Source organism: Budorcas taxicolor, chromosome 21, assembly GCF_023091745.1.
Source record: "Budorcas taxicolor isolate Tak-1 chromosome 21, Takin1.1, whole genome shotgun sequence".
Lineage (NCBI taxonomy): Eukaryota > Metazoa > Chordata > Mammalia > Artiodactyla > Bovidae > Budorcas > Budorcas taxicolor.
In genome coordinates, this window is record NC_068930.1 from 8,548,466 (window position 1) to 8,565,338 (window position 16,873).

General features: G+C 41.1%; 1 protein-coding gene across 1 annotated transcript in view; it reads left to right on the top strand.

The window, feature by feature from the left end:
* The window catches only part of CERS3 (ceramide synthase 3), a 126,474-nt gene that overhangs the window by 50,713 nt on the left and 58,888 nt on the right, over positions 1-16,873 (top strand). The gene's annotated exons all lie outside the window — the stretch shown is intronic.

Below are 16,873 nucleotides of genomic sequence, written 5' to 3' on the forward strand. Positions count from 1 at the left end.
ATGGACCACTAGCTCTTGCTCAGTCTGTTGATTTTGTTTAGCCAAGAGCTGGCAGTGTAGAACTTATGTTGTGTCTCTCCTGACAGCCTTTCCTTCAGCAAGTGTAATTTCCCATGTGTCGATTGACAGAAACCAGAGGAAAAATGTGAGGAAGACTTTAAGGGTTTGGAAAGAACAGCTTAAAACTAACTGTAGTCTGGGGCTAGCCTAGGAGTTTCAGATACTCTCAACAGAAAAACTGGCATTGTTGGAAGTCCTAGGTTCCAGGGGAAAGAGATGGAGACCCAGGTTGCAGGCCTGATTCCTTGTGAGAGGAGAGCACACAGAAGACTGGTTAGAGAGTTCAAAGGGTACTGGCCACTCTGTGGAAGCCAGCTGCATTCTATAACACAGGACTGGGTGTCTTGATTAGATACTTTTTCTAGAGAGAAACAGCAGAGTGCAGTGATGAATTTCATGGGTGCAAGTCAGTCCTTGCTGCAAACATTACCTGTGCGATCTTGTACAGGTCAGATCAATTTTCTCTGCTTCAGTTTCTCATCTGTAAAATGTAAGGATTGTCACGAGGCTTAAGTGAGATAATAAATATTAAATAGCTTAGAACAGTGTCTGGAACATAGTAAAGACTCAGTAAATGCCAGCTCTTATTACTGAAATTATTAATGAGTCTCTGAGAATTTAGAGTTTAATCCAGAATCAAATCTGAGATGCATGTTTAAGATGCTCTTCTTTGTTGATGAATCATATTACCATCACTTTCACTTTGGCTGATCAACTGTGTTTGTGAAATTAGAATATTGTACAGTATTGATAGGATAAGAATTGACTTCCAGATAGCAGTTAAGTTGTGGCTTTTTAGTGTGACTTTCATGGTGCTCTGAATCTAGCATATGCCCACTGCTTATTTTGTTTCAAAGGAACCATGTGTTCCAGTTATCTATAGCTGTATAACAAACTTTCTAAAAAGCTTAGTGGCTTAACACAGTAGTGAGCAAATTTTTTCTATAAAGGGCCATAGAATAACTATTTTAGACTTTAAGAGCCATATATGGTCTCTGTTGCATGTTTTTCTTTGTTTTGTTCTATTTCTTTTACAATCCTTTAAAAATGTACCAAATCCAGCTTAGATCACTGGCTGTAGAAAAACGCTCTACAGGCCAGACTTTATCAACAAGCCATAGTTGTCAGGCTTCTCTCTTAAAATAACACATTATTATCATTATTATTACCTCTTATGGATCTCGGAGTTGACTGACCTCATTTCCATGGTTTTCACTCCTGTGGTTACAGTCAGATGGTAGCTGGGCAGTCAGAGTTGGAGTTTTCTTGAAGGCTTCCTCAGGCACAAGGTTCAGGTGACACCCATGACATCAGCTGGTTGATGCTGGTTGTTGGTTGCGACTGCTGTGGGCCTGGCAGCTGGATTGCATGTCCATGCCCCTTCACTGACCTGATCTCTTCCGAGGACAGCAGATGGATTTTAAGGGTGAGCAGTTCAAGAGAGAGCTTGACAGATGCTGTGTTTCCTTTTGTAACTCAGCTTCAGATGTCATAGCATGTCACGTCCAACCTCATTTTCTTCATTGGATCCAGGTCACTAAGGCCAGTTCATATTTAAGGGAAAGAAAATTAGCTTCCAGTTCTTGTTGGGAGTAGTTTCAAATAATTTATAGACATTTTAAAAACACATACCATGGAAGTTCTCAGTCTAGAGAACTCTCTGAAAATCTTCTAAGTATTGCTGCTGTGGTTGATTTGTGATTCAGCAACAAAGGATCTCACCTAGAACTTTACTTTAACATCTCAAAATCAACAGGCAAGCTTACCCTAGCCTCACAGACAGTTGAACATCAGGTTAGGGTTGAGTGATTGGGAGGCAGTGTGTTACTTTCCCACACACCCTCAACTCTAAAATCCTAGACATAAGAACTCATTCTCTTGCCAGCATTTCTGGATTTCAAGGAGAATTAGTTACATGCATTTGGCATGTTCTTGATCTTGATATTTTGCTGAATTCACCAGCTCACTGCAGAGGGCAGCCAATACCACTGTTTGCTGTCTTCAGAGAGTTTGGGCTGCAAATAAGCCGGTATTAGTAGACTTGACTATATAAATTTTTTGTGGGTAAAATTTTTTCTGTACTGATGTTGACTGATCCTCAGTTGGAGGGTTAAAGAAAACCTCAACAAGCTATGGGAAGTTTGGGAGCTAGGTTTTTCATGGTTTTCAAAAGCATCAGTTGTAGTGTATTACTCTGGCTTAAATAGCTATCCCATCAGCATGAACCTGTTACACAACCATCTTGTGGTGCCAAAGAGGAAAAGTCAGTTCCTTGTTGTTAGTCTGGCTCCAGACATCTGTCTAAAATTTGTAACTCTGCAGACTCACTTCTTAAGGACATTTTATTAGTCCAGATTTGTTGGGAATTTACCGTGAACCAAACACAGTGCAGACAAGAGGCCCATTTCAAGATTCAAACATTTTAGAGGTGCTGTGGGAGGCGGTTCACCATCTAGCTGCTCTGTTCTTCTCAGTTTGTTTTTGCTATGCATTTTGTGGTGAGATGAAGGACTGAGTGTGGAGAAAGCTCCTGGGTGTTGCTATCTGAAAGGGATCTGAAACCCTGAGAAAAAGAACAGGAGTTTGACATCACATGTGTCTTTCTCTTTCTTCTCCTTTCCCTTCATTCCCTCAGCCTCAAGCAGGTTTGCTTTCCCCTTGTGAATTTCCTTATGTGTTTGTACAACTGTGCTGCCAGTTCTCCTGTCCTCCAGTTCTTTTCAGGGAACTTATTTATAGCCATTTTTCAGTCAATGTCAGCAAGAGTTAACTGCTTTGATTTCCTAAACATTGCTACTGTCAACATTAGGTAGACAGTCCAGTTGGCACGGGCCAAACTGCTTTAATCATTTATTTGCGTTTTTCTTCAAAAGCATTTAAATTTCAGGCCTATGTTTTTCACGTTGTATTCCCAACTATTGTATTAAAATAATGGCTGCTATATTTGTGAATTATTGGATGTATTTGTCTACTTTATACAAATACCACCTGAGAATCATTCCCCAGCCCAGGGATCTAACCCAGGTCTCCCACATTGCAAGCGGATTCTTTACCAACTGAGCCACCAGGGAAGCCCATTCAGTGAAAAAGATCCTCCAAAGGTCGATAAATGATTCCTCTGACTCCTGACAGTTTTTCTCCTTAAATAAAAGGAGCAGATACTGATTTAGTCCCAGATGGTTGACCTGAAGGGAAGGAGTGTGTTGCAGCTGATGTTTCCTGGGTCATCGCTCCATTTCTTGAACTCATCACTAGATGTTGTGAGGAGCTCACAGATGAATGAGGTGTAGCTCCTCGCCTGCAGGAGTTCATGGCGGCAGTAGAAGAGATCTTTTTGTATCCACCACCTTATTCATATATTTGAAGAGTATTAATACTGACCTGTGTTTTTTGGATATTCCAAAAAGAAAATAATAAGACATTTCCTTCAAATCAAAACCACAATGAGATATCTCCTCACACTGTTTAGAATGGCTGACCATCATTAAAAAGTCTGCAAATAATAAATGCTGGAGAGGATGAGGAGAAAAAGGAACCCTCCTATATTCCTCCACTGTCAGTGGGAATGTAAAGTGGTGCAGCCACTAAGGAGAACAATATGGAAGCTTCTTAAAAAACTAAAAATAGAGCTACCATGTAATCCTATAATCCCACTCCTGGGCATATAGGAAAAGATGAAAATTCTAACTCAAAAAAATACATGTACCTCAGTGTTCATAGCAGCACTGTTTATAATAGCCACAACATGAAAGCAACATAATTTGTCCACTGACAAATTGATAAAGAAGATGTACACATTTACAATGGAATAAATGGAAGTAAAAAAGAATACTTGGAAGTAAAAAAGAATGAAATAATACCATTTGTAGCAACATGGAAGGACTTAGAGATTATCATACTAAGTGAAATGTCAGACAAAGAAAAATATCATATTGTATCACTTATATGCAGAGTCTAAAAAATGATACAAAGGAACTTACAAAACAGAAATAGAGTCACAAATGTAGAAAACAAAGTTATGGCTACCTAAGGAGAAAGTGAGGGAGGGATAAATTAGGGATTTGAGATTAACAGACACACACTACTGTATTTAAAATAGGTAAAAGACTAAGTAAGACCTACAGAGGAATTGTATTCAGTATCTTATAATGACCTACAATGGGAAAAATTCTGAAAAAGAATAGATACGTATATATATATGGCTGAATGACTGCTATACACTTGCAACTAACACAGCATTGTGAATTAACCATACTTCAGTTTTAAAAATGGTTGAAAAATAAAACATTTCTAGCTGTGAGAAGTACTCAAACAACTTCCTTACCTCCAAGGATACATATGCTAGTGGTAACTTTATTTCCCCACCACTGGTTCATGGGACCTTGGGCTTCATCTTTTGATGATCCAGGTCTCACTGGTATCAAAAAATGGTTCCCTGAGAAGCCTCATATGAAAAAGAATTTTGTGGGCGATGAGACAATATAAACCCTTCAAATGGCTGTTAAAGAGAGGACAGTTTTAAGGAGACACAACAGAGCCAAAGCCTCCAGCAGTGCTCTCAGCTGATGTCCATCAGAGGGAGACTAGAGTGAGGACATGATAGTCTTTTTCTTTCCTTTTAACGTCTGAGGCCTCAGTTCTGAGCAGGCAGGCAGGGGTCTGCTGGGTCCCGTCAGCTTCCACACCTGCCTGGAATGGCAGTGTCCTTCCCTCAGTCACCAGAGGAGATGCGGGGCTGCGCCAGGCCAGAGGGCTCTGTTGTAGCTGCTGCCGCTCCCTGGGACCGCCCTACAGATGCCTATCTCAGAACTAGACTTTCCAGTCACATGGCTTCTCAGTGTTTGCTCAGAGTCTCGCTCGCTGGGGAGCTCCTGCCACACCCCACAGGCTTGGCACTTCTGCTGTGGCTTGTAAACTTGTGAAAGACAACTACCACAGTCCATAGAACTTCAGAATGAGGGGCCTTATTCATTATTTAGCGCAACCCCTTTATTTGTTTCTCTGTATGGAAATCATTTCAAGCTTGCAGAATAATTTCAAGTATATTACAGAGAACTCTTACCTGTTCCTTTTACCCAGATTTGCCAGTTAACATTTCCTTGATTTGCTGTATTTCTTTCTTGTTCTCTCTCAATACACACACACACATACACGCTCACGTGTGTGTGTGTGTGTATATGTGCCTATATATGTATGCACATATACACACACATTTTTTTCTGAACCAAAGTTGAAACCATCACACCCTTTTAATCTTAAATAGTTCAGTGTGTATTTCCTAAGGACAAGGACAGTCTTCTACAGAATCTAGATTGCTACCATCCGTGCTTTGGTTTTATCAATTGATCTGATAGTGCCTTTCATTGCTTTTTTCCCCTCATTACCAGATTTGGCTAGGATCACATTCTGCATTCAGGTGTCATCCACCTGAAATAGTCCTTATTGTGCTGGGTACTTCTTGCCTTTCGTGTCATAGACATTGTTGAAGTATTGCGACTTAGTTTATTTTTCACGTGAGAAGTTAAGATAGTTCTAGGATAGCACTGCTAGTTATGAAAGAATCAAGACCAGAAACAGGACATTTGAAACACAAAACAGGTATGTTTCCAACTAAATTACTTAATTTGATAAGAGCAGACATGGCTGCCTTGCCTAAGTTTTAGAAAGTTTCTTCAACTATTTGGTCACTTAGAAATATAAGCCATCTCTAAAATGTAAGATAGGCAAATTAAACGCCTATAGAACCAATATTTGTTATCCTGAAAAGGCTCAATGCTTACACCCACAATTAGCAAGAAAAAAAGACCTTTAATTTTTATTAGAAAAAAACAACTTTTGGTGACTGTCTTATCCAGCCCAGCAAAACCAACTATACCAACAATGTGATTTTTTCAAACCATGTAAACTTTAGCAATTGAAAGTGTAAAGATGGGGAACAAAACCCAAAACAGAGAAAAGGCGAAGCTTTGCCCTCCATAGGCACCATGGTAGTGTGTCCATTTGGACAGGTTAAAAGCCAGTGTACAGAGCAGAACTGAGGAGTATTCTCTGTGAAAAGGGAGATTCCATAGGCCCCACAAGGTAAATGTGCAAGTGTTTGTGTGTTCACACATGTCTGCACACTTGATACATGTGTGCTCAGGACACATACTTGATACACATGTATTTGAGCCACACAACATTTAGACGAGCAGATATGTTTTGTTTTTTTCCTTCCTATTCTTCTTTTGGTAAAGAAGAATTAAGGCTGAGAGATTGGACTATCCTTTAGGTATCATTCTGGATCTCACCCCAAAAGATCTCCCACGATTTCCACTTTTTGTTTCAGTTCAGCTTGTTACATGCTGACTATGTAAACTATAACTTCACTAGAATGACCTGTGGAGGCTTAAAAAAATATTCATGGTTCTAATTCAGACCAATTAAACTAGAATCTACAAACTGGACCCAGACACTGTGTTGCCCTCCATGTGGTGTTGACTAGTGCTTTGCAGTAGGAAAGGGGCTAGTGGTGGAAGCCATCTCAGCATAGTGATGGCCATAATAAGCTATAACTACCATGTTTGAGTGCTCACTGTATGCTAAGCTCTTCCCATTTGTCAACTCATTTAATCCTCATGACAACCTGAGGAGGTGAGTTCTGTCTTATTACAGAAGAAACTGAAGCCCAGAGAAGCTAGTAACTTGCTGTAGATGCCCAGGAAACCATGATCCGAATGTAGCAAGCTCCAGCGCCCGTGCTATTGACTGACCGCTCCTCTCTGCAGGGGCTTCTCTGTCTCTGGGGCTGTTTGTCAATGGCAGTCTCTTCCATTTCTAGAACTCTTAAGTTGCAAAGATGACTCTGTGTTTCTCTGGAGCCTCTTATTCAGAGAGGTGGGGTTAGTTTCACCCAAGGAACAGGAGGTAGTGTAGGTTGCTAGGCAAAAAATAGCAGCCTCAGTCCCAGAGCCCAGCTCTGATGATGCTAGGCCAAGTATTGTTTTTGTTGTTAGATTGCTAAGTCGTGTCTGACTCTTTGAGACCCCATGGACTACATACAACATGGCAGGCTTCCCTATCCTTCACTATCTCCCGGAGTTTGCTCAAATTCCTGTCCACTGAGTTGGTGGTACTGTCTGACCATCTCATCCTCTGCCACCTCCTTTTCCTTTTGCCTTCAGTCTTCCCCAGCATCAGTGTCCTTTCCAATGAGTCAGCTCTTTGTATCAGGTGGTCAAAGTGTAACTTCAGCTTCATCAGTCCTTCCAATTAATATTCAGGTTGATTTCCATCAGGATTGGCTTGTTTGATCATCTTTTAGTCCAAGGGACTCTCAAGAGTCTTCTTCAGCACCACAATTCGAAAGCAGCAATTCTTCAGTGCTCAGCCTTCCTTATGATCCAGTTCTCACATCTGTAGGTAACGACTGCAAAAACCACAGCTTTGAGTATAAGGGCCTCTATTATTCTCCTTCCCAAAACCTGCAGAGATTCCCAAAGCTCTTACAGGGAAGGCCACACCTCTGACCTTGGCTTTCGAGGCCAGTGGGAGATGGCTGCATTCACCAATCTAGCTTCACCTTACACACCCAACCCACGTCACCCCTCCTCCACCCCGTCCCACCCCCTGCCCCCACCCACCTTGCACACCAGTTTTCTTTTTGGCCCTTGAATTTTCCATAATGCCTCCACCTGTCCACCTGAGAGTTTTGCACATGTCACTCCCTCTAACTCTGTCTCCCCTTCAGCTATAGAGAGAAGAGGGAAATCTCTATTCAGGCAAAATCCTGGAATATTCTCCCTTATTCTTTTCTTTTTTTCTTTGCATGGACCACAGTAAAATTGTATGTTTAGGTAGATATTTACATTCTTGATAGAATGTATAAAGGAGGTATTTTTGAGTAGATTCCTTTGTTAATTTTGACATTGACAAATTCCCATTAGGAGGCCTTGTATGGGACCAGGTCCTGGAGTAGGCAATGGGAGAATACATGTGAGATGAAGGCATCATGGCCACTGCCTGTGGAAAGCTTGCTGGCTAATGAGGAGTCAGCTCATCTAAGAGCTTTCACTGTAAGGCAGAGTGAATCAGCCCAATGCTCTAAAGAAGTTCATAGCAGAGGAGCCCTGAAGGCAGTTGTAAGAGGTGATCAGGAGAGATTTTTTTTGTAGAGGAGTCCATGCTTTGATAGGTGTGAGGAATTTCAGATGAAAAAAGGAAGGGCATTCTAGACTGAGAGAGTGCAAAATAAGGCACACAGTTGCTTAAAGACCCAGCAAATCATAATAGCAAATAGGCTTTATTATATTATTTCCCTTAATCCCTGTGGATGCAGGCACCAAAATGTAAGTACTACTAGTTCAGGAATTTCAGTCTGTTTTATTCATTCTGGCTCCCACAAAGTGCCCGCTATCATTTTGGTGCTTAATAAATATTTATTGAATGAATAAGGTAGGTACTCATTGCTTCCATTTTACAGTTTAGAATACACACAAAGAAGTGACTCAGCTTACATAGAGTCAGAATTTTAAGAAAATATTGGGGATATAGTTTATAATGTTAGGGGTGAGAAAAACATTTTAAAGCATAACACAGAGAAAGCAATTGTAAGGGAAACAATTGATAATATTGGTTACAGAAGTGTTTTAAAATTTTATTTGTCAAGAAAAATTATAAACTAAGTTGTAAAACTCAGACAATGTGATATTATTTAACATGATTAAAAAGTAATGTATTATCATTAATATATAAAGAGCATTTAGGAATCAGAAGAAGTAAACATCCCCCACCCAAAATTGGACAGATACCACAAAGAAGCAGTTCACAAAAGTACACATCATCATAATAATTTTTAAAAACTCATATATAACTTCATTTTAGAAGAAATAAAAAAGTAAATATATAAGCAGTATAATGTTGTTTTAGGTAAAAGCTGACAGACTACAATGTTGATCAAGATCCCAGGAACAGTCGCATACACTGGGTGCAAGAATATAAATTGGTGCAGTCTTGATAAAAAGCATTTAGCAATAGACTCCAAAATATAAAATGAATATACACTTTGATTCAGAATTTTAGCAAGTTGGGAGGAAGTGAACAATTTAATCAAAATGTCTTCACAAGTAACATTCTCACAGTGTTCTTCATAATGTAGCAAAAATTTGGAAACAAACGTCTATCAATAAGAGATTAGCTAAATAAATTATGTATAAATGGATTTCTGTGCATTTATTACGTAGAATGGTATATGGTAGGGGTTGGCAAATTGGCTCATAGGCAAAATCCAGTTCAGTGAACTATTTTACTCAGTTCAGTTCAGTTCAGTCGCTCAGTTGTGTCTGACTCTGAGACCCCATTAATTGCAGCACGCCAGGCCTCCCTGTCCATCACCATCTCCCGGAGTTCACTCAAACTCACGTCCATTGAGTCCGTGATGCCATCCAGCCATCTCATCCTCGGTCGTCCCCTTCTCCTCCAGCCCCCAATCCCTCCCAGCATCAGAGTCTTCTCCAATGAGTCAACTCTTCGCATGAGGTGGCCAAAGTACTGGAGCTTCAGCTTTAGCATCATTCCTTCCAAAGAAATCCCAGGGTTGATCTCCTTCAGAATGGACTGGCTGGATCTGCTTGCAGTCCAAGGGACTCTCAAGAGTCTTCTCCAACACCACAGTTCAAAAGAATCAATTCTTCAGCGCTCAGCCTTCTTCACAGTCCGACTCTCACATCCATACATGACCACAGGAAAAACCATAGCCTTGACTAGACGGACCTTAGTCGGCAAAGTAATGTCTCTGCTTTTGAATATACTATTTAGGTTGGTCATAACTTTTCTTCCAAGGAGTAAGCGTCTTTTAATTTCATGGCTGCAATCACCATCTGCAGTGATTTTGGAGCCCCCAAAAATAAAGTCTGAACTGTTTCTACTATTTCCCCATCGATTTCCCATGAAGTGATGGGACCGGATGCCATGATCTTCGTTTTCTGAATGTTGAGCTTTAGGCCAACTTTTTCACTCTCCTCTTTCACTTTCATCAAGAGGCTTTTTAGTTCCTCTTCACTTTCTGCCATAAGGGTGGTGTCATCTGCATATCTGAGGTGATTGAGATTTCTCCCGGCAATCTTGATTCCAGCTTGTGTTTCTTCCAGCCCAGTGTTTCTCATGATGTACTCTGCATATAAGTTAAATAAGCAGGGTGACAATATACAGCCTTGACGCTCTCTTTTTCCTATTTGGAACCAGTCTGTTGTTCCATGTCCAGTTCTAACTGTTGCTGCCTGACCTGCATTTAGGTTTCTCAAGAGGCAGGTCAGGTGGTCTGGTATTCCCATCTCTTGAAGAATTTTCCACAGTTTATTGTGATCCACACAGTCAAAGGCTTTGGCATAGTCAATAAAGCAGAAGTAGATGTTTTTTTGGAACTCTCTTGCTTTTTCCATGATCCAGTGGATGTTGGCAATTTGATCTCTGGTTCCTCTGCCTTTTCTAAAACCAGCTTGAACATCTGGAAGTTCACGGTTCATGTATTGCTGAAGCCTGGCTTGGAGAATTTTGAGCATTACTTTACTAGCATGTGAGATGAGTGTGATTGTGCGGTAGTTTGAGCATTCTTTGGCATTGCCTTTCTTTGGGATTGGAATGAAAACTGACCTTTTCCAGTTCTGTGGCCACTGCTGAGTTTTCCAAATTTGCTGGCATATTGAGTGCAGCACTTTCACAGCATCATCTTTCAGGATTTGAAACAACTCAACTGGAATTCCACCACCTCCACTAGCTTTGTTTGTAGTGATGCTTCCCTAAGGCCCACTTGACTTCACATTCCAGGATGTCTGGCTCTAGATTAGTGATCACATCATCATGATTATCTGGGTCATGAAGATCATTTTTGTATGGTTCTTCTGTGTATTCTTGCCACCTCTTCTTAATATCTTCTGCTTCTGTTAGGTCCATACCATTTCTGTTCTTTATCGAGCCCATCTTTGCATGAAATGTTCCCTTGGTATCTCTAATTTTCTTGAAGAGATCGCTAGTCTTTCCCATTCTGTTTTTCTCTATTTCTTTGCATTGATCGCTGAAGAAGGCGTTCTTGTCTTTTCTTGCTATTCTTTGGAACTCTGCATTCAGATGCTTATATCTTTCCTTTTCTCCTTTGCTTTTCACCTCTCTTCTCTTCACAGCTATTTGTAAGGCCTCCCCAGACAGCCATTTTGCTTTTTTGCATTTCTTTTCCATGGGGATGGTCTTGATCCCTGTCTCCTGTACAGTGTCACTAACCTCATTCCATAGTTCATCAGGCACTCTGTCTATCAGATCTAGGCCCTTAAATCTATTTCTCACTTCCACTGTATAATCATAAGGGATTTGATTTAGGTCATACCTGAATGGTCTATTGGTTTTCCCTACTTTCTTCAATTTGAGTCTGAATCTGGTAATAAGGAGTTCATGATCTGAGCCACAGTCAGCTCCTGGTCTTGTTTTTGTTGACTGTATAGAGCTTCTCCATCTTTGGCTGCAAAGAATATAATCAGTCTGATTTCATTGTTGACCATCTGGTGATGTCCATGTGTAGAGTCTTCTCTTGTGTTGTTGGAAGAGGGTGTTTGCTATGACCAGTGCATTTTCTTGGCAAAACTCTATTAGCCTTTGCCCTACTTCATTCCACAATCCAAGGCCAAATTTGCCTGTTACTCCAGGTGTTTCTTAACTTCCTACTTTTGCATTCCAGTCCCCTATGATGAAAAGGACATCTTTTGTGGGTGTTAGTTCTACAAAAGGTCTTACGTCTTCATAAAACCGTTCAACTTCAGTTTCTTCCGTGTTACTGGTTAGGCCATAGACGTGGATAACTGTGATATTGAATGGTTTGCCTTGGAGACGAACAGAGATCATTCTGTTGTTTTTGAGATTGCATCCAAGTACTGCATTTCGGACTCTTGTTGACCATGATGGCTACTCCATTTCTTCTGAGGGATTCCTGCCCGCAGTAGTAGACATAATGGTCATCTGAGTTAAACTCACCCATTCCAGTCCATTATAGTTTGCTGATTCCTAGAATGTCCACGTTCATCCTTGCCATCTCTTGTTTGACCACTTCCAATTTGCCTTGATTCATGGACCTGACATTCCAGGTTCCTATGCAATATTGCTCTTTACAGCATCGGATCATGCTTCTATCACCAGTCACATCCACAACTGGGTGTTGTTTTTGCTTTGGCTCCATCCCTTCATTCTTTCTGGAGTTATTTCTCCACTGATCTCCAGTAGCATATTGGGCACCTAATGACCTGGGGAGTTCCTCTTTTGATATCCTATCATTTTGCCTTTCATACTGTTCATGGGGTTCTCAAGCCAAGAATACTGAAGTGGTTTGCCATTCCCTTCTCCAGTGGACCACATTCTGTCAGACCTCTCCACCATGACCTGCCCGTCTTGGGTTGCCCCCGCAGGCATGGCTTAGTTTCATTGAGTTAGACAAGGCTGTGGTCCTAGTGTGATTAGATTGACTAGTTTTCTGTGAGTATGGTTTCAGTGTGTCTGCCCTCTGATGCCCTCTTGCAACACCTACCATCTTACTTGGGTTTCTCTTACCTTGGGCATGGGGTATCTCTTCACGGCTGCTCCAGCAAAGCGCAGCCACTGCTCCTTACCTTGGATGAGGGGTATCTCCTTACCGCCACCATTCCTGACCTTCAACGTGGGATAACTCCTCTAGGCCCTCCTGTGCCTGCGCAGCTAGTAAATTGTTCATTGATACATTGTTTATAGCTAGTTTCACATTTCAGTGGTCACTTGATGAGTTGCAACAGAGACCAAATGGCCCAGAGGCCTGAAATATTTATTATTTATCCCTATTAAAAAATATTTGCTGATCCCTAATTTATAAATATGTTCATTGACATGGAAAGCTGTCTGTAACATGTTTGGTTGCTAAATCGTGTCCAACTCTTTTTGTGACCCCATGGACTGTAGCCCACCACGCTCCTCAGTCCATGGGATTCCCCAGCCAGAATACTGGAGTGGATTGTTATATCCTTCTCCAGGGGATCTTCCCAAATTAGAGATAAAAACTCTGCCTCCTGCATTGGCAGGCAGATTCTTTACCCCTGAGCCACCAGGGAAGCCCAAAAGCAGGGTATAAGATTACAAGCACAGTGTACTCCCTGTTATATAAGATCATGTGGTAATAGGAAAGGGAGAAACACTTTTAAAATGTATTTTTAAGAAAGATGTTTTGAATTATGTTTACCAGACATAGTATGTACTGGATTACCTGAGAGTTGTGAGATTTTAAGTGATTTTTACTTTAACCTCTTTTTATTTTCTGTAATTCCTAAAGTTTCTAAAAAAAAAAGTTACATAAGTAAAATGGATAGACGACTATTATATTGAGTTCAGAGTTCATATCATTGCTTTTTGAATAAAATCCTGAATTAACAACTCACAAAAAAAAAGAAAGTAGAACTACTAAGGGAACTGTCAAAGGTTGCAAATAATGCAAGCGGAAATTGTTTTATTTTTTAAAGTAGCAAATTTTAAACCCAGTTGGTACTGGTTGGAGGGTTCAATAAAACTCTTCTTTCACAAATTGCTTGTGTCCTTATCAGTTCAGTTCAGTTGCTGCTGCTAAGTCGCTTCAGTCGTGTCTGACTCTGTGCGACCCCATAGATGGCAGCCCACTAGGCTCCTCTGTCCCTGGGATTCTCCAGGCAAGAACACTGCAGTGGGTTGCCATTTCTTACTCCACTTCATGAAAGTGAAAAGTGAAAGTGAAGTCACTCAGTCATGTCCGACTCTTTGCAACCCCATGAACCGTAGACACTAGGCCTCCCTGTCCATCACCAACTCCTGGAGTTTACCCAAACCCATGTCCATTGAGTTGGTGATGCCATCCAACCATCTCATCCTCTATCGTCCCCTTCTCCTCCTGCCCTCAATCTTTCCCAGCATCAGGATCTTTTCAAATGAGTCAGCTCTTTGCATCAGGTGGCCAAAATATTGGAGTTTCAGCTTCAACATCAGTCCCTCCAGTGAACACCCAGACCTGATCTCCTTTAGGATGGCCTGGTTGGATCTCCTTGCAGTCCAAGGGACTCTCAAGAGTCTTCTCCAACACCACAGTTCAAAATCATGCACTCAGCTTTCTTTATAGTCCAACTCTCACATCCATACATGACCACTGGAAAACCATAGCCTTGACTAGATGGACCTTTGTTGGCAAAATAATGTCTCTGCTTTTGAATATGCTGTCTAGGTTGGTCATAACTTTCCTTCAAAGGAGCAAGCATCTGTTAATTCCATGGCTGCAGTCACCATCTGCAGTGATTTTCAAGCCCAGAAAAATAAAGTCTGACACTGTGTCCACTGTTTCCTCATCTGTTCGCCATGAAGTGATGAGACCAGATGCCATGATCTTAGTTTTCTGAATGTTGAGCTTTAGGCCAACTTTTTCATTCTCCTCTTTCACTTTCATCAAGAGGCTCTTTAGTTCTTCACTTTCTGCCATAAGGGTGGTGTCATCTGCATATCTGAGGTTATTGATATTTCTCCCGGCAATTTTGATTCCAGCTTCTGCTTCCTCCAGGCCAGCGTTTCTCATGATGTACTCTGCATATAAGTTAAATAAGCAGGTGACAACATACATCCTTGATGAACTCCTTTTCCTATTTGGAACCAGTCTGTTGTTCCATGTCCAGTTCTAACTGTTGCTTCCTGACCTGCATTTAGGTTTCTCAAGAGGCAGGTCAGGTGGTCTGGTATTCCCATCTCTTGAAGAATTTTCCACAGTTTATTGTGATCCACACAGTCAAAGGCTTTGGCATAGTCAATAAAGCAGAAAGAGATGTTTTTCTGGAACTCTCTTGCCTTTTCCATGATCCAGCAGATGTTGGCAATTTGATCTCTGGTTCCTCTGCCTTTTCTAAAACCAGCTTGAACATCTGGAAGTTCATGGTTCACGTATTGCTGAAGCCTGGCTTGGAGAATTTTGAGCATTACTTTACTAGCGTGTGAAATGAGTGCAATTGTGCAGTAGTTTGAGCATTCTTTGACATTGCTTTTCTTTGGGATTGGAATGAAAATCAGGATCCTGCCTCAAGGCTGTACCACCATTTGATTGCTCCTTCTCGGTTTTTGTATCCCCTCCCTTCCCTGATCTGCAACTGTTTGAATCTGCCTTTTGGAACTCAGGGAAGGTCAGGGATGCTGAATGAAGCCTAGATCCTACAAACAAGAAATGGAGAACACAGAACAGATCTGTATTCTACAGCCCCACAGAATCCTGCTTAGTTTTAATTCAGGGAAGTGTGAAACTATGACTGATAACTTCCTGTCAAAATGGGGCATAGGACTGCCTCAGTTTGGAGAACAGACACTGAACTGGAACTATTTCTGAGTTCCAAGTCCTAGATTTGAGTTTTGTATGATTAAAATGTCAATCTCTTGGTCTCCCATTTTGGTGTAACAGACCCAACTAGAAGTAATTGGAAGAGAGACAACTGGAATTTTAATAGACAGAATAAATCTCATTTCTTTTCAGAAGAATAAGCATGAAACCAGGTCTGGACCTGGCACTTTGTGGACACTTGTAGCCAGGTAGCCAGTTGCCTAGTTTTATAAAAAGTAAGGTTGCAGTTATTAGCTTCCTTCAGACATTGTCTGAGAATGTCTGGTGGCCTCTAAGTCTGACACAGCTCAGAAAACTCAAGTTCTTAGCAATATAAGGACTAGTCTGAAATTACACCCATACTGTGACCTACTCATTTCCATGGATATCTGAACCATAGCTACTCTATTTTGATTTTTAATTGTGATATTCTCCTTAATAGCCAAAGCAGATACTACAATTAACAATGTTAGTGTTTTTCTAGGTATAAGAAGATGCAAGGATTGGGATTCATAAAATCTTTTCCTGAAAATATCTATCTGAAGGACTGTTCTTCCAGTTTTTCCCAGAGCGCTTCATTTTTTTATCTCCACCCTGAACTCCTTTCAGGGGTATGAAAGGTCAGCAACTGCAGTGGCCATTATTTGATCTTTGCAGAGGTAGATGGCAAGTGCCAATTTTCAGTTGATAGGGCCCCTTCATGGTCATAAGCTTGACTGTGATTTTGGGGGCACATCTCCTGACCATTTTCTCCCATGGTACTGAGAATGCTGACAATTCCCAGGTCTGGCAAATATTTCTCTGATAGGCCGTTCAATGTGCTATTACTGTACTAGGCCATAAAACAGTATCCAAAATTCTCTGGACCACCTGTCTTACTAGCCTCTTGGTCCAGGAAAACATTCTCTCTTGTTGCTTCTTCCCATATCTAGAGTTACACTGTTATCATCAATCTCATATGAAACTATAGATTATCAGAGGCTCAGTCACACACTTGGTAATGTAAGAAACAGCAATTTTGTAAAACAGGCGAAATACAAATAACATAGCCAGCAGTATTAGTAAAGTTATAAGTAAAAATTAAGCTAAGAGCTTCCATTAGATGCAGCCCAGTATATCCCAGGTCATCTGACTTAGTCTATTCCATACGAATCCTTATCTTCCAGGGAAATTATATATTGGCACTGTCTATAAGGTACATAGCCCAGTTTCCTAGTGTTACTAGACTGATTATCCTTCAGTTCAGTTCAGTCACTCAGTCGTGTCCGACTCTTTGCGACCCCATGAATTGCAGCACGCCAGGCCTCCCTGTCCATCACCAACTCCCAGAGTTCACCCAAACTCATGTCCATCGAGTCAGTGATGCCATCCAGCTATCTCATCCTCTGTCATCCCCTTCTCTTCCTGTCCCCAGTCCCTCCCAGCATCAGAGTCTTTTCCAATAAGTCAACT